The 14,455-nt window shown below is 42.1% G+C and overlaps 1 protein-coding gene across 3 annotated transcripts in view; it reads left to right on the top strand.

The window, feature by feature from the left end:
- The window catches only part of PIAS1 (protein inhibitor of activated STAT 1), a 113,634-nt gene that overhangs the window by 8,515 nt on the left and 90,664 nt on the right, over positions 1 to 14,455 (top strand). The gene's annotated exons all lie outside the window — the stretch shown is intronic.

Raw genomic sequence — 14,455 nt, 5'->3', positions numbered from 1 at the left:
TGTGGATTTATGCTTTGACATTAGATGGTTAGAAGACCCCTGGGGTGGGCAGAGGTAGAGTACCACACCGCTGACTGTGAGGGCAGCCACTGCAGTGCATGGTGTGACCAGCTTGAGGCTTCATCGGGATACGGCTCTGGCCTGTGCCCAGCACTAGCACAGCTGCCCTTTGCTTTGCTAATCCTACCTAGTACGCTAGCCCTGCTGTGTTAAGTGCTTCTGAGCCTCCACTTTTGGTTTCAGTGGTCTCATGTGAAAAGGCAGTCACACAGAACCTTTCCCTCAGACTCTGATGAGAAAACCATCTTTTTTCTCTTTTCTCTTTTTTCTTAAATCATCATCAACAATAACAAGTACGGAGGTTTTAAAGAGGAACCAGTTCCAGATACTGACAGCACTGGTGCACATGCTCCTGTATTTCAAAACGTCCCTTCCTTACCTTTCCTGCTGGTTTTGCTTTCAGTTTCTCCTTTGGTTGCCATGTTAATTTCACACAAACAGTTCTTTAACCCTGTGACTCCTATCTATACAAACTTTCAGTGGAGCTGGACGTGGTGGTGCACGCCTTTAGTCCTAGCACTTGGGAGGCAGAGGCAGGCAGATCTGTGAGTTTGAGGCCAGCCAGGTCTACAGAGTGAGTTCCTCCTAAACAGGCAGAGTTCACATACAGAAACACTGTCTCAACCCCCCCCCAAAAAAAACCTACAGCAATTTCTAATGAACAAACAAAATGAAATAAAAACCTTTAGTAGCTTTGCATAGAACAGTAAGTCTTAGCTGGTCTGATACTCTGGACCCCACAGTTTGCCTTCAGCCCATTTTATGTGTGTTGTGTGTGTTGTGCTTCCTGGGCTGTAGCAGAAGTCTGTGACTGAAGAGAAGAGCTGTTCATTTGTTCTGTTACTCACAGTATTCTGTCCCTATCCAGTAGATGCTTACTGTCTTTAAGCTTCACAAATGACGTTACTGTTTGTTCTTGTCAGGAGCCAGGCTGATGCTCAAGTCTGCTGTGGCAGCCTATATTGGAAGTGTTTCTAGACAGTGTCTTTATTCTTTCCAGGCAGTTTTTTAGGTTAACTGGAGTGATGTGTCCAGGATAATTTTTTTAGAGATTTACTTATTTATGTGTATGAATGTTTTGCCTGCATGTATGTGCACATGTGTGTACCTGTTAGATACCTTGGAACTGGGGTGGTGGGTGGTTGTTAGGTACTGTATAGGTGCAAAGAATTGAACCCAGATCCTTTGCCAGAGCAACAAGTGCTCTTAATAGCCGAAATATCCTCTCCAGCCCCACAATTTATGAGGACTCTTTCTGAGATGAGTTTACACTATGTAGTACAGGCTGGCCTGGAATCTACTGCCTCAGTTTACCAAGTGCTAGGATTGTTGGTTTAACACTCCTAGTTGTGTTTTTTCATGTTTAGGTGATTGGGGAAAATAATAATAGAATCATATGCAATTTAATATCCTATAGGACACACATTTAAAGTGTTAAATTCATTGCATTTTGTGTGTAATCTCCAAGTTATACAGTTATTACTGTAGCCAGCTGTAGTATTTCTTTCACCCCAGAAAGACACTAACTACATCCTTCAGTTGTCACTGTATCTCTCCACCTAACTTAGGCCTCAGTTCCAGGCAGCTGCTAATCTAGATTTTGACTGTAGGTTCACCTATTTTGGTATTTCATATGAGTGGAGTTGTGTGATTTGTGGCCACTTGTGCCTGGGGCTTCTATTCATTTTTTTTTCTTCTTGCATTAAGTATGTATCTGCAAATTTGTAATTATATGTGTATATTTCTACATAAGAACAAAAGTCAGCTTGTAGAAAGATCTTTTATTTATCAACTGCATGTGTATGTATGTAAATGTACACATTTGAACTCACAGTGATCCTCCTGCCTCTGCCACTGAGTGCTGGGATTACAGGTGTGCACTACTACGCCTGGCTAAAAAATAAATAAATAAATAAAAATTAAGTACTTGTTCTTGAGACTGGGTTTTGCTCTGTATCCCAAGCTAGCCGATGAACTGATAGTAGTCTTGCCTCGGTTTCCCATGTTGGGACTACAAGGCTGGGGTGTTTTGGTACTTTTGTTTGCTGTTGTTAAAAATATTTCCCATGGGGTTGAAGACATGGTTAAGAGATTAAGCACTGACTGCTCTTCCAGAGGTCCTGAGTTCAATTCCCAGCAACTACATGGTGGCTCACAACCATCAAAATGTGATCTGGTGCCCTCTTCTGGTGAGCAGGTGTACATGCAGACAGAACACTATATACACAACAAATACATAAATCTTTTTTTTTTTTAAGTAATCCCACTTTTTTTTTGTTCTTAAAAAAAAAAACAAAAAACAAAAAACCAAAACCAAAAAAACCCAAAACCAAACAACAACAACAACTCCAAGGCCTCCTTCATGCTTATGCACATGTTCTACCATTGGGCTGTTTTTCTAGCTGGGCCACATTTAATGTAACTAGTCCAGTATTGATGTCAGAGTTGCATTTTTTAAAAAAAAGATGTATCTATTTATTATATATACAGTGTTCTGTCTGCATGTGTGCCTTCACACCAGAAGAGGGTACCATATCTCACTATAGATGGTTATAAGCCACCATGTTATTGCTGGGAATTGAACTCTGGACCTCTGGAGGAGTAGCTAATGCTCTTAATCACCGAGCCATTTCTCCAGCCCTGGAGTTGCATTTAAAAATAGATGTGAGAAACCGGACATGGTGGTACATGCCTGCAATCCCAGCATTCTGGAGGCAGAAGCAATCGGATCTCTTGAGTTTGAGGCTAGCCTGCTCTACAGAGAGTTTCAGGAAGGCCAAGGCTACACAAAGAAACCCTATCGTGAAAAAACAAAAAGCCAAAGAAAACATAACCACAACAAAAATACATGGGACAAATATAATAGATAAAGCCTGTTGGCCTAAGGAGAAATGGAGCGTGGGCCCTATATGTGGTTCTGGCAGTGCACAGCAAAACACTTCTGCATTTGAGTTTCTGAATGTGGGCAAGCTTGTTCCTGGTTTCATGGCACAATGCTTAAAATAGAATGCTATCTTGGACTTAAATGGTGAATTTAAAGTTTTTTTTTCCTAAGAAACTAAGTCACACAGGTCTATCCTAAAGATCAGAAAAGTTTCAGAGTAAAAATGATAGCTTTTCTTTTTTAAATCTCAGAGTATCTCTTAAAGGTTATTTGTTTTTCCTATTTTTAAAAAAGATTTATTTATTTATGTGAGTACTCTATCTGCATATACACTTGTACACCAGAAGAGGGCACCAGATCCCAGTATAGATGGTTATGAGCCACCATGTGGTTGCTGGGAATTGAACCCAGGGCCTCTGGAAGAGCAACCAGTGTTCTTAACCATTTCTCCGTCTCTGAGCCATCTCTCCAGCCCTATTTTTCTTTTCTTTATTTTCTTTCTTTCTTTCTTCCTTCCTTCCTTCCTTCCTTCCTTTCTTTCTTTCTTTCTTTTTTTCTGAGACAGGGTTTCTCTGTGTATTCTTGGCTGTCCTGGACTCGTAGACCAGGCTGGCCTCGAACTCACATCAATCCACCTGCCTCTGCCTCCGAAGTGCTAGGATTAAAGGTGTGTGCCACCACGCCCGGCCCCGTTTTTCCTATTTTTAAGGTATTTTATTTGTTCTACAGTATCTTTTTAGGTGACATGTATTTACACATACGTATATGTGTAAATGCTTTTTCAGTATTTTAAAATCATTGTGGCTGGGATGGTGGTACCTTTGATCACTAGCACTCAGGTGGCTGGGGCAGCTGGATTTGAGGCCATTTGAGTACATAGTGAGACCCTATTTCACAAACAAATAAGAGAGACAATGTCATTGTATGGCTTCCACCCTTCTGCAAGTTACCCAAGGAAGGGAATGAGGAAGAATTGTCAGGCTTCTTGACACCTGACAAAGGACTAGTGTGAGCAGCCTGAGGGAAATGTTTAATTCAGCTCTTGGTTTCAGAGGTGTCAGCCCATGTTTATTCCATTGCTGTAGGCCTGTGGTGGAGCAGAACATCATGGTGGCAGGTGCTGGTGGGAGAACAGTGCTGTTTGCTTTCTGGCCACCAGGAAGCAGAGGGAAAGGAGAGGCCTGGGACAAGGCATCCTTCAAAAGCACTCCCTCGTGATTGACGTCCTCCATCAAGGCCCCACTCTTAAATTAAGGTTTTCACCAGTTTCTAAAATAGTACTGCCTTCTGAGGAATCATAAGAGCCTATGGGGGACACTCACATTCAAACCATAACATGTTTCTGGTTTAGAACTTGGCTTGTAGTGTGGTAGCTAATATTTGTTATTTACATAGTGTCTCACAATCTTCCACTCATTATGGGTTTGAATGCATGAGGCACTAGACTATTGGCTTGAACATATATATGTGTGTATATGCATTAGTTACTTAAGCAGAAAATGCATCTGTTTAATGATTATAAATGTAGGGCATCAACCAATTACCTACTGTCTCAGAGTTTGTTTCTCAGACTCCTGAGTATCTCTAGATCAAAACCACTTTCCAGTACTAGTAGGGCATTGTTTGGTATGCTGACAGTTATAACATCAACAGTGAATAAAGCATGATCAGTGCTGTGGTATGACTGAGTTACATTAGTGTATTCACCATCAATAGACTTTTGGAAGTCAAAAAAATAAATCCTTTAAAAATAAAAATAACTGGACAGGGTATATGGCTGGGTAGCAGAGTGCTTGCCTAGTTTGCCTGAGGTCCTGAATTGGATTCTACACACACACACACACACACACACACACACACACACACACACACTCACTCACATTCCCCCCCCCCTCACTCCCCCCCTCTAGGGAGCACACAGTGCACATACATGGTGGGAGAACGTAGGAAAACTGGTTGGCTACATTTAATGCCCTTGATAAAGGAATAAAAGTTAGTGATTTGCCATTGATTCCATCTTTGCTTACCTCCTAGAGCATGCTGTTTGAGGTGCTTTTCACTAGCAGGCCTATGATTAGCTCAGAGCAGAGCCTGTGCAGTTGTGGAGCAGCAAAACGAAACTAGCTGCCTTTCTAAGTGGAGCACTATTTCTACTTGAAATAATTGCTTGGTAAAGTATGACCTATACAGAATGGGCATTTGGCATACATTTTCTTGAAAATAAAGTGAGATTGTCACTACAAGGAAAACAACTGACAGTAGTCATTGCTAATGATAAAATTTAAGCTTCCAAAGAGAAATTGAAATTTGGAAAACTACTGCACTTGCCACTATGAATTTGACAGATTCTGTACTCCAGTGAGGCCTGTGATGCTGTTGGTATGAATAAGTGAAGTGAGTAGTGAGCTGCGTCAATGTTTGAACAAGCGTGGAACTTGGCCAACTCTCATTTATTTTGAAACAGGATTTCATATCGCCTGGGCTGATTTTGGACTGTGTATGTAGCTAGTGTGACCCTCCTGCCTCTTTCAAGTGCTAGGATTTCAGGTACCACCATGCTTAGCTGAACTCAACATTTGAAAAATAGCCAGTGCATGATTTTATAAAGTCATATTTGAGTAAAAAGATCAATTGGATTTTGTTTGCTTTTTGAGATAGGATTTCATGTAGCCCAAGCTGGTCTTAAACTCACTATGTAGCTGTTCTTAAACTTCCTTTTGTTGTTTGAGAAAGGGTCTCAGGGATTCCAGGCTGGCCTCATACTCTCTATGCACCTCAGATGACCTTGAACTTCTGATCTTTACTGCTTTCACCTATAAAGTGCTAGGATTATAGACATGTACCACAGGGCGTGGCTTGTGTAGTGCTGGCAATCGAACCCAGGACTTCCCATGGTTTTTATAAGGGAGTTATAGTGCCAGCACTGGCCTTAACTCCCTCTTCACCTGTTTGCACCTCCCAACTGCTGGTATTACAAATGTGTCCCACTAGGCTTTGAAATAACTGGTTTTCTGAGATAGGGTTTCTCTGTATAGCCTTGGCTGTCCTGGACTTGCTTTGTAGACCAGGCTGGCCTTAAACTTGCAAATATACATCTGCCTCCACATTACTAAGTGCTAGGAAAACAGGCCTGCGACATTGCACCTGGCGAAAACTGACTTTTGTTTTGTTTTTTTTTTTTTGGGGGGGGGGAGGTGTTTGTTTATTTCCCCCAAGACAGGGAAGGTTTCTCTGTGTAGCCTTGGCTGTCCTGGACTTGATTTGTAGACCATGCTGGCCTTGAAATCGCAGTGATCCACCTGTCTCTGGCGCTGGGGTTACAGGTGTACAGCACCACGCCTGGGTCAAAATGACTTTTAATAAATAAGAAATTTTCATTGTTATGGTTTCAGATTTTATTTTGGAACAGCCTTTAAGAAATTGCCATTTGATGCTGGTCGTGGTGGTGCGCACCTTTAATCCCAGCACTTGGGAGGCAAAGGCAGGATCGAGGCCAGCCAGGGCTACACAGAGAAACACTGCCTTGGAAAACAAAATAAAAATAAATAAATGACCATTTGGGGGCTGGAGAGATGGCTCAGTGTTTAAGAGCACTGGCTGCTCTTCCAGAAAACCTGGGTTTGATTCCTAGCACTCACATGGCTTTTACAGACCTCTGTAACTTTAATTCCTGCCATCCAACACCCTCTTTTGGCCTCTAAGGGCACCAGGCACATATGTGATACACAGCCATACTTGTAGGCAAAAATCCCATACCTATACAATAAAGTTAAGAAAAATTTAAATTGCCATTTGTTAATCCCGGATAAGAAGATGATGGTACAGCAGGGTTGCTGAGAGTTCCAGGTCAGCTTGAGCTACAAAGTTGAGACCCTTTAGCAAACAAACAAATAAGAAATTTCCATTTTTTGAGTGTTGGCCAAGGACCAAGGAGTACCCAAAGCTGCCTTAGTCATTCAGGAAGTAATGCCAAAAATGACAGATAGGACTTGATGAAATTAAAAGGCTTCTGCCTAGCAAAGGGACACAATGAAGAGAATGCCGAAAGAATAGGAGAAAGAGCCAGGCACGGCAGTGCTCCCTGTAACCCCAGCGCTCAGGAGGCAGAGGCAGGAGGACCTCTGAGTTGGAGGCCAGCCTGGTCTACAAAGAGAGCTCCCGGACAGCCAGGCTACACAGAGAAACCCTCCCTGTCTTGGGGTGGGAGGTGGGGATAGGAGAAAGTCTTGACTAGCTATGTATCTGACAGTTGATTATATCTAGAATATACAAAGAACTCAAAAAACTAGATGACAGGAGATCAAATCCAATTAAATAGATAACGGATGGAATGAATAGACGGTTCTCAGAAGATGACATATGAAGAAACGGCCAATTAACACGAGAAATATTCACCACCATTAGCCAGTAGAGAAATGCAAATTCAACCTACATTATGGGGCTGGGAAGATGGCGTTAAAGTGCGTATGGATCTGAGTTCAGGCACCAGAACCACAGAACAGTAACAAAACCCTACGGTGAGATCCCATTTCACCCCAGCCAGGATAGCAGTTATTGAGGGAACAAATACCAACAAGTGCATGGGACTGCTGGTAGGAATGTAAGCTCATCAGGCCATTATGGAAAATAAGCATGAAGGTTCTTCACAAGACTGGAAGTAGGCTATTATGACCCAGCTATACCTGTAGGAGAGATGTTTTTGTGTTGATCCCAAGTGTGGGATTGGGAACACAGACTAGTGAGAGAGCAGGATGTTTATTCCTTCAGAAATTGAACCACTTTGTGGGGGAGCTTGGATGTTGCCAGCAGAAAACATCCTAGTAGAGATTCTGAGACTCTGAGAGGATGTATGCCCCCAAACAAGAGGCTGAAACAGAGGATTTGGGATTGTTTTGGTTGTTGTTTACAACAATTCAAGAGAAGCTCCTAGAGAGAACTGCTCCAGGGAAGGCTTCAAGGCTTTAGACTCCAGCTGAGGCTTCAGGTTCCAGTAGCAACTTTGGTGATTGCTGGTTTGCTGAGGTCCTGCTGACTACACCAGGAGAAGGTTCCTCAGAATTAATACCCTTAAGGTTTCATTATTTGTTCTTCAATCTCCTTTTCCTATTGTTTGGGTTAGTTGGGTTGTAAGGGAGGTAGGCTCATTAATAAGTTCATAATAAAATATTAGTTAAGAACATTGAGCCTATATATGCCACTTCTGGACATGTCCTGGGACTCTAAGCCACCATATTAGTGATTACTGCAACATTCTTCATAATCACTAACTTTAAAACTAACACTTAAGTTGTTTGTCAAGAGAAAGGGCCAAGAGAGTGTGATGTATCATGCATGCATATACCAAATGGAATGTTTTCATCCATCAGGATGCAGGGAAATGGATACAAGTGGAGATCATCATATTTAGTGAACTACATCTCATAAAGACAGACAATACTTGTTTTATTGTGGGTTGTAGGTTTGTATAAACACATTAATAAAACCATATATGTACATACGACATGAAAGTAGAAGCAAAACTGAAAAGCACATATTATATACTTATTGAAGGTGCTTTTTTGTGGCACAGTGCCATTAATGATTAAACATTTAAAAATATATCCAGAGCTGAAGATTCTAATTGTATCTTTTTTGTTTTGTTTTTATGAGGATTTCTGTGTGTAGCCTTGGCTGTCCTGGACTTGCTTTGTAGACCAGGCTGGCCTCCAACTCACATTAATCTGTCTGCCTCTGCCTCCTTGAGTGTTGAGATTAAAGGCGTGTGCCATCATGCCTGCCTTCGTACAGTTTCAAATGACATATTTAATTTCTTTTCTATTTTGCTAGACCTGGTGGTGTACCTGTAATCTAGGCACTGAGGAGTCCTATCCAAGATAATTACAAGTTCAAGACTAACCTGAGCTACATAGTAAGACCCTGTCTGAAACTTAAGAAATGTGCATGAGAATGCAAGCCTGTGCTGACTAGTTTTATGTCAGCTTAATCCAAGCCTCAAGTCATTTTGGAAGATGAAACCTCAATTGAGAAAACGCTTCCACTAGATTGGCTCATGGACAAGCTTGTAGTGCATTTTCTTGATTGATGACTGATGTGAGAAGGCCCTGCGTACTGTGGATGCTGCCACCCCTGAATCTTGGGTATTGCGGTACTATAAGAAAGCAAGCAGCCGGGCAGTGGTGGCACATGCTTTTTGTCCCAGAACTTGGGAGGCAGAGGCAGGTGGATCTCTCTAGACAAGGACAGCCTTGTCTACAGAGTGGGTTCCAGGATAGCCAGGGCTACACAGAGAAATCCTATCTTGGGGTGGAGGTGGGAAGCCAGCTGAGCAAGCCACAAGGAACAAGCCAGCAAGCAGCATTCCTCCATGGTCTATGTATCAGTTCCTGCCTCCATGTTCCTGCCTTGCTTGGGTCCAGTGCTAACTTCCTCAAGGATGGACTGTTACCTCAGAATGTAAGAAGAAATAAATCCTTTCTTCCTGGAGTTGCTTTTTTTGATCATGATGTTTATAATAGCAATAGAAACCCTAACTAAAACAAAGTCCAGTATTTTCTGTTTTGTAATACAGTAGATTTTTCTTTGTAGTCTTTGGGTTCAAACCCAGGGCCTCTTCTTTGATGGGCAAAGAGGTCTACCATTGAGCTTCAGTGCCACCCCTAGTAATAACAGTTGGTATTGATAGATTTAACACAAGGGGAGGGTTAGTTTCCATTTTCAAGAATATAAAAGTGATGGAAACGAAAATCTTTTTTGAAGAAAAAATGGAGAGCCATACCACAGGAGTTTCTGGTTTAAGATTAGAGTGTCGCCGGTGGTGGTGGCGGCGCATGCCTTTAATCTCAGCACTCGGAGGCAGAGGCAGGTGGATCGCTGTGAGTTCGAGGCCAGCCTGGTCTAAAAAGTGAGTCCAGGACAGCCAAGGCTACACAGAGAAACTCTTGTCACGAAAAACAAAACAAAAAAAGAGACTGTCCTTTTACTTCATTCCTGACCTTTTATGGTTAAAAAGACAAAAACAATAAGCGTATAGGAGATGCAGCTATTAATAAGTTAGCCAGCCCACAGCTGCTGAGTGGCGTCCTGCATCTCTGCCGCCAGGATCTTTCATGCTATGAGGAATATTTAAATTTTTTTTTGTTTTTTTGTTTTTGTTTTTGTTTTGTTTGTTTGTTTGGGTTTTTTTGAGAATATGTCTCAACCTTGCATTGCTTCCTCTCCCCTGCCCCCCAGTGGGCATGGATGAGAATCATATGGGTAAATAAACAAGCCTGAGATGTGCTCTAACCTAGTTTTTCCTAATAATTTCCTCTCGAGCAAAGCTTAGCTCTTGCACATATATCTGTGATTGATTTACAATTTATATATTTGTTTTCTCTCCCTTTTGGGATGAAAGCCAAACATAGGCTGTACAACTGGATGTCTATACTTTTGACAACTTTATACATGCATATAATATATTTGGATCACCCTACCCCTTTTCTACACTTCTTAGGGTTTTGGTTACCACACCCTCTGCCTACATTTAGGCTTCTGGACACCCCACCCCATCTTGACTTCTCAGGATGGTGTCTGAAGGACTCTGACTTCTCCTTTCCTCCAGAATTTTTATAGGATTTTAAGACTGGAAGAAAACCAGCCTGAGCTATAATGAGACTCTGCCTTAAATAGACTGGAAAAGAAACATTGGTCTAGAATTCCTTTTAATGAGATCTAAAAACACAGATAGGCGCTGTGGCCCATGCCTTTAATCCCAACACTCAGAGAGGCAGAGGCAGGCGGGTCTGTGTGAGTTCCAGGCCAGCCCAGTCTACAGAGCATGTCCAGGACAGCCAAGAATACACAGAGAAACCCTCTCTTGAAGAAGTAAACAGCTTTTTTTTTTTTTCAGATTTATTTATTTATTGTTATATATACAGTGCTCTGCCTGTATGTACACCTGCAGGCCAGAAGAGGGCATCAGATCACGTTATAGATGGTCATGAGCCACCATGTGGTTGCTGGGAATTTAACTCAGGTCCTCTGGAAGAGCAGCCAGTGCTCTTAACCGCTGAGCCATCTCTCCAGCCCCAATAAAAAGCCTTTTAAAGCCGTTGTGTAATGGCTGGAGAGAGATGGTTCAGCTGTTAGGAGCCTGGCTGCTCTTGCAGAGGATCTAGGTTTGATTCCCAGCACATATACATGGAGGTTCATAACTGTAACTCCAGTTCCAGGGGAATCTGATAAACTTTTCTGGCTTCCATAGGCACATAAGTGGCACACAAACATGTGCAGCCAAAATAGCTACATATAAAAAAGGAAATGAAGAGGGCTAGAGGCATTTGGGGAGATGGCTTGGTGGTAAAAGTTTGCTGTGCAAGCATTTGGGCCTGAGTTCAAGTCCCCAAACTCAGGTTAAAAGCTGGATGTGACCATGAGCCCCTGACTCCTGCACTGTGGAGGGTGGTGGTGTAACAGCTTCCTAGGAGGTTGAAAGATTTCATCCTTCAGGGAAGCTCTCTAAGCAGGAAGGTAAACAACTCAGACTGAGTTCAGGAAGTCCCTGAAACTGACCATATTCACTGTCAGAGTAAACAGTACAAGCTGAGCTTCCTTTAGACTAACTGACCAGAGCTGCAAAGAAGACTCTGAAGACCAGCTGCCTGGGAGAAGCAAAATCCAGTTGAGATGCCTGGAAGTGGTTTAGACCAGAGACACTTGGAAAAGACACACACCAACCTGTTAAGGCTGTACAGTGTGCTACAGGTTTCCCAATTCTTGTTTTGTTTTGTTTTTGTTTTTGTTTTGAGACAGGGTTTCTCTATGTTAGCCTTGGCTGTCCTGGACTCTTTGTAAACCAGGCTGGCCTTGAACTCACAGCGATCCACCTGCCTTGGCCTCCTGAGTGCTGGGATTAAAGCTGTGGGTTTCCAATTTTTGTGAGCTGTCACTCATGCTGGGTTGGGTCTTGGTAGTGCAGCTGTCTTTGAGTCGTTTCTGTTCCTGCAGGTAACCACTCACCCATACTTCTGTAAGTAACCCCAATAATTCTCACAGTTCACCAAGTTGGACTGTCTGTACTTTGCTCTGTCTTGGTCTCTATCTGGAGTGAGTAGATATGTGTTGTGTCTCCCCAAGGAAAGGTTTGTCACACAACAGTTGGAGACAGCATGATTGCTGGGCTTTCATGCCGGGCATCCTAGCTCCAGATCCAGTGAGAAACCTCTCTCAAGGGACTAAGACAGCACAGTAGAGCAGGATACCCAGCATCGTCCATTGGCCTCTGTGTGTACTGGTATGTGTATGGTACATATATACACATGCACATATTACCTACACACACACAAACACCAAATACATAGTGTTTTGCATTTAGCTGAACCATAATTAGAAAAAAGAACATGGAAGTTTAGAATTACTGGTAATGTCTACTACTGAAATTTAAGATTTTTATTTTTGGTTGTATACATTATACAAATTGCTGGTTTGATTATGACATTTTCACATTTGTTTAGCGTGTTCTTTGCTTATACACCCCCTCTCTATCCTGTATTATAGTTCCGTTCCTACCCCTCCCCTTCCTCTTTTCAGATACTTCCACTTGGATTGCATGTGCATATGCACATCAAAGATTTCACATACTAAAGAAAAGGTTTTAGTTTTTCTGAGTTTGACTTCACTTACTATGATGCTGTCCAGTTCCATCCATTTCCCTGCTCATGGAATCACTCATTCTTTCCAAGAGAATAACCTCCATTGTGTGAATGCATGGCATTTTCTCTGCCCCTTTATCTGTTGGTGGCCATCTAGGCAATCTAGTCACTGTTGTGACTCATGCCATAAACATGCAAGTGCACACATCTTTATGCTTAGTTTCCTCTTGGAATATGTATACAGGCATGGCAAAGTTGGATGGCATGGTAATCCTGTTTGTAGTTTTTTTGCTACTCCTGAATGTAGATAGTTTCAGGAATAATACAGACTAATGGAAGGGATGTTAATTAATAACCCTTAATTCTAGACTATTTTTTAGAAAATTCTTGCTGTATGTAGTACCTATCATAGAAGCCTGTCTTGACTCTTTCTGTACCCATTGTAAAGAAAAATAAGATGTTTTTAGCTAGCAGCATCACCTGCATGAAAATGATGTCAGTAGTGAAGGATTGGACAGTTTTGTTGGTGTTTTTAAACCCAACATGTTCAGTGCTCAACACTTGTTCAGTACATTTTTTTTCCTAGGTAAACATCTCATCCTGAGTTGGTTAGTGTTTTTCAGAATCTGCTAAAAGTAACAGGCACAGAGGGCTGAGCATTTGATTTAGAAACAGAGTATGCTTTTGATTCTAAGTTTGAAGTAGTTTACTTTTTATTCAAACCTTTGTTTGCATATCTGAAGGAATGAGGTGTGTCTGTAGGTGCCAGTGGTGAGGACTCAGTGCTGGGAGGCTTGTGGCAAGCGCTTTACTTATGGGAGTCCTCTTTTCTCCTAGCCTCTTTTTTACCTCCCTCCTCCCTCACTGGTTTGTTTATTTTTTTAATGTCATTTATTTTTAAGTTAGTGTTTTGCTAAGTCATATTAACTACAATCTATTAGTAGCAAAAGACATTAGAATAGCATTAACGTTGACTTTTTGTTTCTTTTAATTGTATGTTGTAAGGCAGTGTCACTGTTTGTCCAGGCTATCCTCTAATTCTTGATCCTCCCTGCTCTGCTGAGATTCTGGGCATGTGTTACTGTTATACCTGGCTGACTATTGAACTAACATGTACACGCGCGCACACGCACACACACACATAGGAACGAGAGAAAAAAAGTGTGTGTTTTAGTATCAAATGAATGTGGGTGGGAGGTGTGCTTGCCTGTGTGGAGGCCAGAGGGTTGCTGTTAGGCATCTTCCTCTGTGGTTGTTACTGTTTGGACAGTCTCTGAAGCTGGAGCTTGCTATTTGAGCAGTAGCAGTATGTTGTCTGGGTGGATCTTGAGCTCCTGGTTTCAAGTGCTCTTTCTGCCTTGGCACCTCTACATTGTAGCAGGTAAATGTTGGACTTTGGATCTGACTTTGGAGTCTTGAGTTCACACCCATCTAGTTCTGTAACCTCGAGTAGGTTCTGCCTCGTACTCTGAAGTAGTTCTTTTTGTTTGCTTGGTTGGTTGGTTTTTGGTTTCTCTGTGTAGCCTTGGCTGTTCTGTACTCACAGCTGGCTTTGAACTTACAGCAATCTGCCTGCCTCTGCTTCCCTGGTGCTGGGATTAAAGGCATGTGCCACCACGCCCGGCTGACAGTACTGATTTTTAAAAGACCCACCTATAGCTAGAGTACAGAACATAGCTTATGGTTTCTCTTAGAATTCTTGTTTCCTTTGTCACAGCCCCTTCTTACCTTTCATGGAGATAAACAGCTTCTGCTGGTAGCTGTAACTTTTAAGCTAGAATCCTTGTTTGTTAGACTTCCCTAAGTTACTTCATTAATTTCCCAAGCACTGTTTTTATAACATTTCACTGCCACCATGTACTTACCCCACTGCCTCCTCACT

The sequence above is a fragment of the Acomys minous genome (assembly GCF_964271855.1).
Source record: "Acomys minous genome assembly, chromosome: 5".
Classification (NCBI taxonomy): domain Eukaryota; kingdom Metazoa; phylum Chordata; class Mammalia; order Rodentia; family Muridae; genus Acomys; species Acomys minous.
This window is presented reverse-complemented; position numbering and strand designations above follow the sequence as displayed.